The sequence below is a fragment of the Boleophthalmus pectinirostris genome, unplaced genomic scaffold (genome assembly GCF_026225935.1).
Source record: "Boleophthalmus pectinirostris isolate CB_2022bp ecotype Guang Dong unplaced genomic scaffold, ASM2622593v1 HiC_scaffold_17, whole genome shotgun sequence".
Lineage (NCBI taxonomy): Eukaryota > Metazoa > Chordata > Actinopteri > Gobiiformes > Gobiidae > Boleophthalmus > Boleophthalmus pectinirostris.
The window spans coordinates 15229824-15244933 of NW_026571115.1; the positions used below are offsets into that span (position 1 = coordinate 15229824).

General features: G+C 37.6%; 1 long non-coding RNA gene across 1 annotated transcript in view; it reads right to left on the bottom strand.

Moving 5' to 3' along the window:
* Positions 1–2549: 2549 nt before the first annotated feature.
* The window catches only part of LOC129408701 (uncharacterized), a 59368-nt gene continuing 46807 nt past the window's right edge, over positions 2550–15110 (bottom strand). The window contains exon 4 of the long non-coding RNA XR_008632090.1: positions 2550–2615. This is a non-coding gene — a long non-coding RNA (uncharacterized LOC129408701). The remainder of the gene's footprint in view (positions 2616–15110) is intronic.

Sequence of the window (15110 nt, forward strand, 5' to 3'; positions counted from 1 at the left end):
CCACCGGCAACAGCACCGCATATGCTATTATGCCATAGATGGCACGTGGAAACAATGCCAGTTTTTCATTAGGCCATTTAGTGGAAGTGATAGACCAGCTGAAGCCTGCTCCTCCTCAGTATGCCAACAGCAGTGTCCAAACACGAGGCTGCCAACAGGGCGGCGAGCTCTCACACAATACTGTCTACAGTGGCACGCCGATGCACAAGTTGTCCTTTCACAGCACAATTACTGCCCTATTAAAGCACACAAAAGGATGTGGGCCAGGCCTGCTGCAGATTTAAAACTCCAATGTCTCATCACAGGAACATTTAAATACACAGCCTGCTTTTGCTGGTTTAATTTCAGCATTTGATTGCAAATAAATATACTCTCAGAAATGTATTTGATGGGCTCTTTTCATTCTCTGCTGAAAGAGCGGGCCCTAAGCAGCTGAAGGCAGTCATGTGATTAAAAAAGAGATGTGCAGAGCATTCACAGGTATGGTATTAAACTCACTGTCGAGAGCACATTGGTCTAATTTCTCACAAAATTAATGAATCCTCGCCTTCCCTGCTGCAATTACAGAGCTGTACATTGTCCTGGTGGAGGAGGGTTATCTGTGCGCGGAGTAAAGGGCTTTAGGAGCCAGAGATGAAACCCAAGATGGAAAAATGATCGCGTATTATTGCCTCATGCTATCAACACTTCAGACCACACTATATGTAGCGATACACAGATCCTCATCTCGCAGGTAAATACTTTGATTTCATGAATACAAATGGCAGTTCACAATAGGCAAGCTAAGAATTCAATCTATATCAATCTGATTGTGGCTGTATTTGCGGCCCTTGGAGGAGAAAGAAGAAATCCGTCTAGATATGAGCTGGTGTTTGGCTAAAGCAACCGGGGAAAGCTATAATAAAGAGCGTGTGTTTTTTAGCCAGCCAATAGGAGGCGAGCTGAGAGGAGCAGGAGGAGAGATTGACAGAGTTTAAGGAGGGAGAGCTAGCAGCGCCGAGGTCAGAGGAAGTGTCAGGTAAAGGCTCAACCCTGGATGGACCTGGAGCTCTTTAATGTGGAGAGGTGAGAAACGCTTAGAGGAGGTCTTCTCATGGACTACGCTCCACCTGCTCCTCGCGTATCTGGCAAATATCAGTGATTCCAGTTTAGTTTAGGTTCATTTTGGCCCTCAAGGTTAAGCGCTTACCTTTGGAACAGGGTTATTAAAGGTGCATTCTGTAACTTTTCTAGTGGAGGGTCCATCACCTGCTTGTTTCAATGGATATGTCATTGCTCTGCCTGGAATATTCCACAGTATGACATTAAACACCTTACATTTATTCAATTACAGGTGGTTTTATAGCTCAAAAATACCTAGAAAAATAAACATTCTGCCTGTGAGCGGGGTTGCCTCTGCACAGATCTGACCTGTAACTTGGTCTGGTTTGGTTTCCATGAAGAAAGGGTTAATGCCATACTGTGAAACATTCCAGTCAAGCGATAACATTTCCACTATGAAAAGTATTTGATGGACCCTTCACCAGAAAAGTCCATCCATTATTGAAAAATTCAATATAGACATAGACAAGTTGTAATAAAGAAAAAGTAAATGAACAATATCTTGGAATCTTGAAGTTGTGAGGAGAAGAAGGAGAGGCTGAGGAGGCTGGTTTTGCTGCTGCAGTGGGGGAGGTCTGAGATATGAGAGACAGGTGATTGTTTGACCGCAGCAAACAATTGACAAGAAGCGAGAACAGAACAGAATATTCAAGTCAAATGTACATTTCAGCTTCTTTGGTGACAGGTGTTTGAGAGGTTATCTAGTTGTGATTTCAATTTCAGCTATGGCCAGTGGACGCTGCTGTTGTGTCCTTGGGCAAGTCAATTCATCTCCCACGCCTAAGTATAAATGTGGTGTGAGTCATTGGTGGTCAGAGAAGCTGTTGGCATAGATTGGTGGCCACATAAATCAACCTCAATAGATTAATAATGCAATTTAAATCAATAAGTTGGGTTCACATCATTGTCAAATGTTTATAGTTTAAAATAGTGCTTTAAAACTATTCTGTAGTGTAATTGAACATCAGTAGTACTCCAGATATAACACAAAATGGCACACAGTTCAACATATTTTCTGTCAATAAATAGTGGTGCCTTTGTTCAACCCCTGTTGTTGAATTACTTTAAGCTATAAAATAAATATGGCTAAGTTTGTAGAGCCAATCCCTGACAAATAATGATAAGCTCTGTGGTGCATGCATTCAAAAACACTGAAAACAAACATCTTATTGCCTTCACTTTTGCAAATGTTTATTATTATCATTATTATTATTATTATTATTATCATTATTTATTTATTTATTTTTATTATTCAGATTTCAGTTTTGCGTATTTGTGCGAAAGCCTTACTGTAGTTTTCTCATGGCGTGGTGGACCTGGCGGAGGCCCGGAGCAGACAGCTGATGTTGGGAGCAGGTGGAGAGCTCCGTCCACAGGTGCGGCACAGATGCCAGGGGGAAAACACCAGTCAACCAGGGACACAGAGCCCCAACCAGCCCGGACCTCTCCCTCTCTCACCCACCGCCATCGCATCTGCTCAGCCATCCTCCTGCAGTAATTACTCCTGATGCATGCTGGGAAAACAAGGACATGATGCTTGTGAAAGGTTCAATGACAACAAACGAGCTAAAGTGTTGCTACGTTTTAAAATGACGTTTCTCCCGCGCAAGTGGGGTCAAGCTGTCTTTCCGAGGAGAGAATTTCCAAAGATGTTTGCGAGCTTTTATATACAGAATAAATGGGAAGGCGCTCCAATTGGTGTCATAATTGCTATTTGGAGGACTGGTAATTACAGCAGTCAGATAAAGCAGCTCAGATAAAACGGGCCTGAGCTGGTAATAGAAGTCTGTTTGGAGAGGAATACTTTCTAATAACTCATTTTGCCTAATAAACTATAACCGATTTAATCTGCACCTTATCAGGCCAAGATTTCACCACTTTCCTTTTTAATTGGCTATTTTGTAATCCCGATTCCCAACAGAGAGGCTAGTCTGTCGGGGCTCTCTGGAGATTTAGCGTGAAATCAGTTTGAAACACTGTGTCAATCTCATTCTGAAGTGTCCATCTGGCCAGTGTACGGGAGCCAGGGAGGGACAAACTGAACCGCGGGGGGGCTACCAAAGCAATCACAGGCGGATTTATACAATGTGCAATTCCATAATGCAAATTTAATAGAGACTTCCAATCGTCTCCTTTAATCTTCCATGTGCTCACAGTCTTAGCCCAAATCCGACATTACAACACAAAACATCTCAGGCAAATTCCCCTCTCAGCTGCTGGGTCCAATATTGATTTTGTGAAATTGTATATTTTTATTTCCCTCTTTGTTTTAATTAAGGGACGAGGCATGGCAGCTCAATAGATTTTTCACTTGGCAGGGTTGCAATTAAAGCGGCGATAGGCAATCTTTGTCATTGTCCGTGACGTGACCAATTGCCCTATGCAAATATTCACTACGGCAGCTGAGAGAGACCAAAATGGGTTTAGTGCAATTATTCTAACAACATGTATAGAAATTACAAACGCTATCATCACATTAAACACATTGTATTTATTTTTGTTTTGTTTGTTTGTTTGTTTGTTTATAGCCAGTGAATTATATTTCTATTTTATATGTGTTTGGCTTCTTCAATATATAAAATACAGCCTATAATGATTTCTTTACATTAAGGATACACATAAACTCCTTTGTTATCTTACACCGGACTAACTGTTCTGTTAAAGGGACTATGTTACATTATTTTCTGATCTGTGTTATAATGTTGTTTACTCGTCACAAACATACCTGGAGTTGTGTGTGTGTGTGTGTGTGTTTAATTAACACATATTTAATGTCAGAGATGAGACCAAGTCATTGTTTTGCAAGTCTCAAGTAAATTTCAAGTCTGAGTCAAGTCCCATGTCAAAGAAAATCCAAATCAAGTCTCGAATCACTGGCCTGTAAGTCCAAGTCAAGTCCAAGTTGTCTGCTTTGAGCTTCAAGTCATTTCAAGTCTTTAAAAATAAAATACCAAACATATCTTAGATTTTTGCAATTTATATGACTTTTAAACAAAATTGTAAAAAATCATGGTGTATTTATATATGAGTATTTATATAAGAGTTGTAGAAATGCTAATTTTGACAAGAGTGCAAATTATTATGGTCAGTGCCCTTCGAGTCCAAGTCGAGGCCCAAGTCTTTGTCTATTTTATCAAGTCAGGTCTTAAGTCCTAAAAATAGTGACTCAAGTCTGACTCGAGTCCAAGTCACGACTTGCAAGTCCCAACTCTGTTTAACTCACAAACCCAGCATATTTTACAGTAGGCTGAGTTCTTCTCTCAAACTGAAAACACTCTGCTCCACTTTGTGATGTCATGTGGTAATACAGGAAGTGCTCTACTGTGTTTTTAAAATCCACACACCTTCATTAGAATCTTTTGGTTGATTTCAGCCCTGGAATTGCCAATCTCCACTGAACAAAAGGTAAAAGGGAGCTGGTAACTTAAAAGCTACCACTACATGACATCACAAGGTGGAACAGAGCATTGTGAGCTTTGGAGATGTAAACAGCCTAATAATGCAAGATTATTCAAACATGTGTGAATGAAGCAAAACACAACTCCAGGTATGTTTGTGATGAGGTAACAACATTATAGCATGACTTAAAGTTCCCGTAATATAGCACCTTTAATGTCTTTGTATTGTCACAACATATTAACACACAAATAAGGTTTATAATTGATTTTTTGTGTGTGTGTGTGTATTTGAAAGTGTTCTTTGACCAATCAATACGACCCAATCAATCACTCTCCACGCAGGGCACACAAAGGCACGTTGACAAATGAGTCTCCAGAACTAATTATATGGCCATAATACAAATGCACTGATGAATACCGCTAACGTCTTATTATAATTATTAATAAGAGCATTTTCTCCGGTAACTTCTCTATTCCCTCTATTCATTAAAGGTGGATCTATCACGCAGAGCAGCTGAAATACTGGGATACGTCAAAGAATATTGCTTTGGGCCTTGCTTAATTAATTCATGCACCCTGCCATGAGTTTTATGGCCCCACTCCAGCTGTGGACCCCCCAAAACTCTCCCCACCTTTCACCCCTCCGCACCATACTGGCCATACACCAATCTTTAATTTCAATTAGGGAACCATTCAGCGAAGAGTTATCTGGACGTAATAAAAACACACTTTATAAAATGGCTAAAATGTCCATTCTAAATTTCTCATTGGTGCAATCTATCTCACATGATGTCAATTTGAGTCCATTCTATTTGGATCTCTTTAATTAGAGCGACTAATTTTATTACCGTTAAGTGTGATTTTGAACATATTTTGAAAGAAGCAATATTCATCATTATTTTGTGGACTAAAGCAATGCAACTATATGTGTGTATTTCATATTAAAGGGCCCGTATTACGCTGTTCTGATTTTATTATGTTGTTTCTTCATCACAAACAGACCTGGAGTTGTGTTTCTTTCATTCACACATTTAACACACAAACCCTGCATAATCAGTCTGAGCTCTTCTTTCAAATTGAAAACACCCAGTTCCACCTTGTGATGGGATAATACAGGAAGTGTTCCACTCTGTTGTGAACTCCACACACCTTTCCTAGAACCATTTGGACAATTTCAGATCTGGAATTTCCAATCTCTACTAAACAGCATGTAAAAGGTAGCGCTTAACTTGAAAACCGCTTCATGACATCACAAGGTGGAACAGCGCATATCAGCTTTAGAGATGTAGAGAGACCAATAATAAAGGGTTCACACAAACATGTGTGAATGAAACAAAACACAACTCCAGGTATATTTTTGATGAGGTAATAACATTATAACATGGCTTAAAGCTCAATCGCTCTTGAGTAGTGAGGAGTGAAGCAGTTTAAATGAGTTTAAAAACAACTACCTTCAAAGTTGAGATGCATCTTAGTTAAGGCAATTTGAACAGCAAAATGGACAGAATGAATCTGGTGAAAGCGAAGAGTAGATTCAGTGATTTAGAAATGTGGCTTAACTATTGCTGGGTTTCAGATGACATCAAAACATTCTGCAGGCCAATTGTATTTAATAGACATGGGTCTTGGGTCTAGTCAATAATAGAAATGATCAGGTTTTATTTTTCGGAATTTACCAGTATTTCATATCAAAGAACAGTCTAATCAATAGGAAAAACTGTCTCTTTCCCCCATCTGGAAGCATGGCATCATCACATTATAGAAGTGGAAATCCACCAATACCAGATAAACACTAATGGTTAAAAGCTCAAAACTGAGAAGGCTGAGGTGGTTGATTTTTATAGTGCACTCTTATATCTCCATTCTATTTCCATAGAAACAAACAGGTGATGCCACAGACATTGAGGTATTTGAAATACACACTTGTACGACAGTAAAAGACATGTTTCTCTGCACACTCTTGTTCCAACTTGTAGAAAGCTCCATAGGGAATGTTCTTATGTAAATATATATGAATGAAAGAACACTACAGCTGTTTCTCAGGGAGTCAACAACAAGTCTGTGTGCACATTTACATAACTGATAAATGACACATCTACACTGGCGTATTACAGCAGTAACAGTAGTCCCAGCTGAGGTGGTATTTACGAGTACTTTCAAAATACACTTTACAACTAAAGCAATAGAATTTTAAATGAGTATAATTTCTTGTTGACAACATAAAACTTGCCATGAGTAATGATAATATTAGAAGTACCTTTAATAATAGAGCCACATTCAGTGTGTATATTATATTTATCTGTAGTAGGTGAAAAAAGTAATAAGTAGTATGCAAGAATAAGATTACTTACAGTACTATAGTTACTAAATACACAGTTTATTTAAAGGGCCCATATTATGCGATTTTGTGATCTATGTTATAATGTTGTTTTCTCATCAGAAACAGACCTGGAGTTGTGTTTTGTTTCATTCACACATGTTTAACATGCAAATCCTGCAAATTTCTGAAATTTCTGCATAGTTCTTCTCTCAAACAGGCAACTCTCTGTTCCACCTTGTGATGTCATGAGGTGCTCCACTGAGTTTTTAAACCTCATACATCTTCACTAGGATCATTTGGATAATTTCAGCCCTGGAATTGCTAATCTTTACTGAACTAAAGGTAAAAGGTAACTGAGGTTAATATAGGGGATATAGACAGACTAATAATAAATGTTTACTTAAACATGTGTGATTGAAACAAAATACAACTCTGGGAATGTTTTTAACGAGGTAACAACATTATAAAAAGACTTAAAGCTCACAAAAATAAATTTTGCATAATATAGGATCTTTAATAGAATTGTATTATTATAATTACTTAAAAAGCTAGATTACCCATTACAGTAATATGAGTATACTGTATATAGCTACTTATCATCCCTGGCAGTAGGCCAGTTAGATGTAGTAGTAGGTATGTATATGTATTATTCTAGTAAACAGTGAGTACATTTATACTGAATTAATAAATGTACTTTAAGTTATAGTATTAATAATGCATTTATTCAGTAAATCATCTGAATTCACTTGAACCCTGATGCCCTTTCATTACATCCTTATTTTTAACCTCTGCTCTCTAATGAAACCTGCTTAGATTTCATTTGGGACGTCTCTGATCACATCCTGTCGCCATGGTAGCGCTCCCGTGGCTAACCCCCCTGAGCATACCTCGCACTGTTTATTTACAAGCCACCATTTAGACTGCAGCCATTTAGCATCATTTGTGCCGTTAGCCCAAATCGAGAGAATCGCGGCGTGCAAATTGGTGTTTCTCAGTACCCAAATTGAGGCGTAAGATGAGCTCCCCAGTCGAAGAATCTTACCGGATCGCCTCCCTCCGTCATAAATGTTAATAAAGTGACAAAGACGTATTGACTGATGTCTCCCAGGATGTCCACACAGTCGCTAACGTGTGCAATTAGTACTAAGCAAGGAGAAGGCCCACTGTGGGACCTGTACATGGGAGAGTTGCATGGTGTCATGATTAGTTTAGTGTTGTGATTCTGTTGGGGAAACAACAAGACATAAATGTACTGTTAGCTACTAGCGGTAAGAATTAGTAGGGATAGCGCAGTGGTGGCTGCTGTAGGCTAGAGTTAGGCCTTGTAGTGTGGGAGTACAAGAAGTCAAGGGCCATAGGACTCATAATAGTATTAGCAAAAGTAGTAATAGTAGTAATAGTAGTGTGATAGTTTAAATAGCCATGGACTACAGGAGCAGTATGTGTAGCAGCAGCAGCAGCAGCAGCAGCAGTAGTAGTAGTAGTAGTAGTAGTAGTAGTAGTATTAGTAGTAGTAGTAGTAGTAGTAGCAGCAGCAGCAGCAGCAGCAGCAGCAGTAGTAGTAGTAGTAGTAATTTAGTAGCATAAAATAGGCCATATTCTAATACTTGAATTGTAGCTTGTGTAGATTTTGTGGCATTGGAAAATAGATAGAATTGATAACAGAACATAGCATCTGGTCAGATACAACAACCAACTAACTTACTGCAGTGGTAGTAATACTATAGTAGTATTAGTACTACTAGTAGTAGTAACAGTAGTAGTAGCTGTGATTAATAATCGGAGAGGATTTGCAAGTATCAGTTGCTGTGTCATTGTGTTTTGTTTAATTTACATGTGTATGAGTAACCCTTTATTATTAGTCTGTCTACATCTCCAAAGCTCAGAATATTCTGTTCCACCTTGTGATGTCATGAAGTTGTAATTTTCAAGTTAACAGCTACATTTTACCATTTGTTTATTAGAGACTGGCAATTCCAGGGCTGAAATCATCGAAATAATTCAAGTAAAGGTGTTTGGAGTTTTAAAAACACAGTGCACTTCCTTTTATTACCACATGACATCACAAGGTGGAACAGAGTGCGTTCTGTTTGAGAGGAGAACTTCTAAATATGCAGGATTTGTATCTTAAACAAATCTCCCTGTATGTTTTTAATGAGGAAACATCATTATAAATAAAATAGAATAGTATGGGCCCTTTAGATTCCATAGATCTTTGTCTTTATAATGATATTAACAGCAGTCTTCCTCTGTCATAAATGTTATTGAGTGATGTCTCTGAGGACGTCCACTGAGTCGCTAACGTGTGCAATTAGTGCAAAGCAAGGAGCGGGCCCACGGTGGGACCTGTACATGGGAGAGAAGCATGGTGTCAAAGCTTCATGATTAGTTTAGTGTTGGGATTCTGTTGGGGCCACATGCACACGCCCCCTGGAGGCACTGATGTAAATGTGCCATATATATCGTTACCATAGAGACAACACTTAAATCTATAGACGGCTTTATTGAGCCTCTTAAACCAACATGAAATATTGATGACGGTCTTTTCTTTTCTGTTCCTTTTGGTTGATGCCTGTGACAGTAGCCAGGAGGAACAGGACTGTAGACAACAAAGAAAGAGAAAAAATGCAGGTTTTGATTTAGTATTAAATATCTGATAATATTACAATTTAACCACATAGGCAATGAGAAAATCAGTTGTATATTTTAATTTCAATAATTTAGCTCACATTTAAACTATGCGCATGCAATAATAATAATAATAATAATAATAATAATAATAATTTTAAAATACATCTAAAATACTGGGATGAAATATTTCTTTGCCTTGAATGTTCCAAAGTATGACATTAAACTTATCTATATCCATGGAAACCAGCAGGTCACATATAGCCTGCTCACAGTAAGAATGTTTTTTCAATTTTTTTCTTTTTCTTTTCTTTTTTTTTCTTTTTTCTTTTTTTTTTTTTTTTTTAAGCAATAAAAACACAATTGAATAAATGCAAGATAGAAAACTTTAATGCTTTAGTCTGGAACATTCCAGGGAAAGCAATAATATCTCCTTCACCAAAGAAGTTACACAGTGCTGCTTTAAGCCTCAGTTGCTGGATTATTAATTAAATCATCCGCTATAATATTTTTTTTACTTAAATTAATTTTGTGTGGGTAATTTCAAATATCTTTAATGGGAACGGTTAATTAAATGCCTTAATTAATTCAGTTGTACTTAATTAATTCCACAGTATTAGGGCTGCTATGATTCTCCACTCCCCATTAGAAACTTCCAACGTTATATTCTTTTAAATTGTAAATAAAACTCCAAAGATCTAAACAAGTCATGCTTATACAGACTCACTATTGACTATTTTAAGTTCTTATCACAACATCTTGCGTCTGTGCGTTTGACTGCAGCGCCAAATCATTTCTTCATTCATAAATTAAAATGTGGATTTAATAGGCTTGGGCTGCTCTCTTTGAAGGACTTGATTAAAATATCCATTATGAAATCGCCTCTTTAGTTTCTATGTTGTGGATTACTTTTATCTAGTAAATTATGGCACTGCGCTCTTTGAGGTAATTGCCTGGAATATATTCGTTGTCCCATTACTCCGCCATCTTTCTGCAGTCCTTCACCCACATGTCTCGTATTGAGTGATTTTGAATATCTATACAGATCTATGCTAGTTTTACACGCGAGCAGTTGGCAGGCGGACATGTTTGTCAGGTTTTTACAAGAGCCAAGTGGACTGTTGACTAAAAATGCCTGATCCAGAAGCTTGGTGTTGCCAAATATGAATGCACTGACAAAGCAAGGTGGGTATTGTAATTGGTGGTAGTACTGGTAGAAGTATGAGTAATTAGCTACGATTTTTGAAGATTGTAGACATTTTTGTAAAGTTTTGTGTATTTGTAATATAAATTTCAAGGAGACCAGTACACCAGTTGTTATAATTTTGTGTAATGTAACAATGTAAAACTAGAAGTGTGAATGTAATAGTGGCAGTATGAAAGCACATCAGAAATATTAGTTTTAGGGTTTGCACTAGATAGCATAAAGTAAAGTATACAGTATTCGTAGTAGTAGAATTTATGGTATAATTATAATTGCATAATAATAAACACTGTTAGTCGTAGTAGTAGTTGCTGTGATAGAGATGTTGTAATCGTGAATGAAATTGGCTCTAGGCTCCAGCCCTGTCTGAGGCAATGCAGCCAGGACCATCAAGTACTAAAGGCAATATCTGAAATGATTTCAAAATACCAAATTATTGAGTCAAGCCGAAGTGAAAGCTCATGTTCTACTTTCACTGAATAAAACGAAATAAAGATGTACGGTCCAACCATTCACTCTCATGTTCAGTAACTAATGTGTTTTTATAAGTGATGCAATCCAGCTTTTTCTTCACACAGATTCCAATACGATGGTTTGTTGATATCAACCATCACCAGTGCAGAGACTCAAAATACATTTATTTCCTTGATACACAAATAAAATAAGACAAAACTGATCCTAATGTGTTATGTAGCTGTTATTTATCTCTCAAGATAGAACACCTTTGTATAAATTCATTTAAATTGTAAAATTACATTGATTTATACTGTATGTCCAACCAGGATTTCAGATGATCTAATATTTAGAAGCCAATATCAGATCCAGCAAATGTTTCAATACCGACATCCAATACCAGTTTTGGATTGGTGCATCCCTAATCAAAAGTACATTTCTAAATACGTTTACTATCACTATTGAGTTCTGCTACCAAACCTAAGTCAGTTTCAAGTAGACAGAAGTTTCCACCTGCGATTAGTACAAAAGGTTGTCCTGCAACCACAGAGTTTTTAGTGAAAATTTCCATTCCAAATTTGGCCTAAATTTGAACAATTTGGCTAGAGCTTATTTATTACCAGAATCTGGCAGTCACAATATGCTATACTGTTTGTACGGCAAAAAATACCAGTGCTAATTAAAAATAAAGTGTAACTCAGTGTATCTGGCTAATGCTCTGCCAGATTAGTCATAGTGTTTAGAGGAAATAACAATTTACTTCTTTTGTTCAGGTGGTGAGTGTGTAATACTTATCTGATATCTTAGAATCCTATTCTTATTTACAAATATTTGCTGACTTTTTACAATTTAATATCAATGGCCAGCGTTGGTAACACTTGATAATAACTCTGGTCTTAGTAAAACAAGAACAAAGACTTAATTGATCATGAAATAGTTTAAGAATTATTCAGGCTTAGTAACTGTACTTAAAGGTGCACTGCTCAACCTTTGTGGTGGGGTGTCTGCTACCTGCTTGTCTACAAAGAGATGTTATTGCATTCCCTGGAATATCCTTTTGTATGATATTTACGGGTGTTTCTGTTACTCAAAAATACAACAATCCCTTCTGTGAATATGGGAGACTCTTCACAGATCTGAACTGTAATGTAGTGTAGTGGTGTAACCTGAGTGTCTCTATACTGTGGAACAAAGCCACACAAAGACAAAGCAATAATTTTTCCATGGTGGCAAGCTGGTAGCGGACACTCCACTTGAAATGATACGCAGTTCACCTTTTATACTAATACTAAATCCTAACCTTATTTAACCTTATTCTAACCACTTAATAAATGAGTTACTATGCCTGAATCATTGTTCAATATGAATATATGAACTGAAATGTACAATATAATAGTATAATAAAATGATTTATATTAAGAACATTGTATTCTATTTGAGTAGATTCAACTTGACAAGTAAAATTACAAATGGAATAAGTGTGTTTTTTCTTAATTCAAGCAACATTAGATTTGGTTTCTTCTTTTAAGTGCAAAGAGTTGTTGTTTTTTTTCTTATCTTAGGTGCAGCAAGATGTATTTTCATATTTTACTTACAAAAAATCTGGTTCCATTGGTAGATAATTTTACTTGTCAAGTGAATAATGTCTTAATTCAACTAATCTTAACTTGTCTAGAGTTAAGTTTTTGCAGTGCACTATTATTATAGCTCTATTATTCCATTAGAAAATATATCACTTACGTTGCCTTGTCCTAGTTTGAACTTCCCTGAACAATCCCTCTTACTTATCCTCTCTTCTAAAAGCATTTAAGCAGCGTCTCGTGTCATGTGACTGCCAGTGTGGGCTCTTAGGTGCACAAACCTCATTTTCAAATTTATTTCAATGGTGGCGTTTGGAGATAACAGTGTTTCTACGAATCAGGAGTATTCCCTTTCAAAATCACATCATCGCACTCCCAACACACTTGACTCGGGATTAGAAGAACCAGATTAAAACGCTCAATTTAATTACAGCGAACTGATAGATCTGGCACTTGAAAGAGCAATAAGTAAGGTCTTCTTATGGAGAGAGATATCTGGCCGGCCCGCTGAGGTCCTCACACCGCAGGTAAAATTGAAGATGTAATCGCTTCTAGTGCGAGAATAAACTGCGGAGGCTACCAGCTGGGGACGTACACAGCCCAGTGATGTGTGGAGCTTTGCAATCGCAGCCAGGATCCTTGTAGTCCTAATGTAGATCAATTACAGGGCAGGGAGAGCCACTACTGTCACATATGATTCACTATATCAATTTCATGGTCTTGGAAAGGAAGTATTTGCCCAGCTCTCAACCCCCGTCTTTTTACATCTGCTAACCCATCGGAAACCCTCGTGTCAAACGCCAAAAGACAATTTAATGGCGTGACAGTTAACCAGGCAGCGTCGTGTAAGGGAGGAGATGTCCCCGCCGTGTCCTGTCACTCAGCGAGGCGGCCATGTTTGTTTGTTTCTATGTTTATTTATTTCTTTATTTATTTGTCCCGCCATCCGCTCAGATACAAATGTCACGTCTCATTTGCACATCCAGCCCTCCTTTGTGATGCAAAGCTGGAGATGCAAACCAGAGGCCCCTTGAAGTGAGCAGTGGGTGTGAACAAAGGCAGGGCCCCGAATCACCGCTATGGAGGTATCTATAACACATGTGACGAGTGCTAGGTAAACACTGCTAAACAGAGATATACAGAAATATTTCACCCTGATCCAACAGTAAATTAAAAAGTATTGAGACTTGTAAAAGAAAAACTATTACAGATATTATGTTTTTGGTAGATTTGAGAAATTGTATATTTAAAGGAACAATGCTTGCACTCTTTAACGCAGCTTTAACACATGTTATCGTGTTGTTACCTCATCAAAAATATACCTGTGTTGTGTTTTCTTTCATTCACACATGTTTGAGTAACTCTTTATTATTAGTCTGTTTATATCTCCAAAGCTCAAAATGATCTGCTCCACCTTGTGATGTCATGAAAAGGTAGTTATCAAGTTAAAGTTTTGAGTTAGAGTAGTTGAGACTGGCTAGCCTGATTCATCAGCTGGTTTCACTTCGTAGAAACTGTCTGACCTCTTTGTTACAAACATTCTCTTTGTTATGTCTTTAAATCCTCGATCTAGGGAATCGTTGCCAACACAGAATGTATGGCTCTTCGCTGATTGGCTTGTGCCCGAACTCCCATTTCTGGGGTTCTTGCAAACCGTCTACAGTAGTGTATTCTGTTTCCTGACCTAGTCGCTGGAGAGAAATGAAATTGAGTGGAGGCACTAGGTGGAACCAGTCTGGCTAGAGATTGGCAATACCAGGTGTGAAATTATTTAAATGATTCAAGTGAAGGTGTATGGAACTCCAGGGATGTTTTTCATGAGGACATTATAACATTAGATTAGAAAATAGCGTAATATGGGCCTTTTTAAAGTTCTACAATCACGTTTGCCAGTGAACATGTCATGCCACATGTAAATGCTCAGAACCTACAGAATGAGCTGAGTTGCAGAGGCCGCACTAAAACTGATTCATGATTGGTGCTGGGGTTTAGGACCATTCAGATCAGAGTGTTATTTTAGGTTCAAACCAACTGGATTTCAGCTTTGAATCTGGTAGCTGACTTCTGGTAGCTGGTAGCTGAGTTCTGACTGGATAATAATATCAACCAATAATAGAACCACTACACCAAATTTCAGCATAAACAACTTGGTCACTGTGTCTAATGTTTTTTGTAACTAATTAGAATAAATCAGCATTTAACATTGTTATCAGCGAAAGAGCCAAATTTGGCACATTTAAGTAATGTTTATGGAATTAAAAATAAAAATAATATATGGGTCCTTTAAAGATGCACTATGTAATTTTTCTAGTGGAGGGCCCGATGCCTGCTTGTCTCCATGGAGGTATTATGGCTTTGCCTAGGATTTTTAAAATTACATGCCTCTATTATCTATCATCACATTGGCCAATCTACATATTAACTAA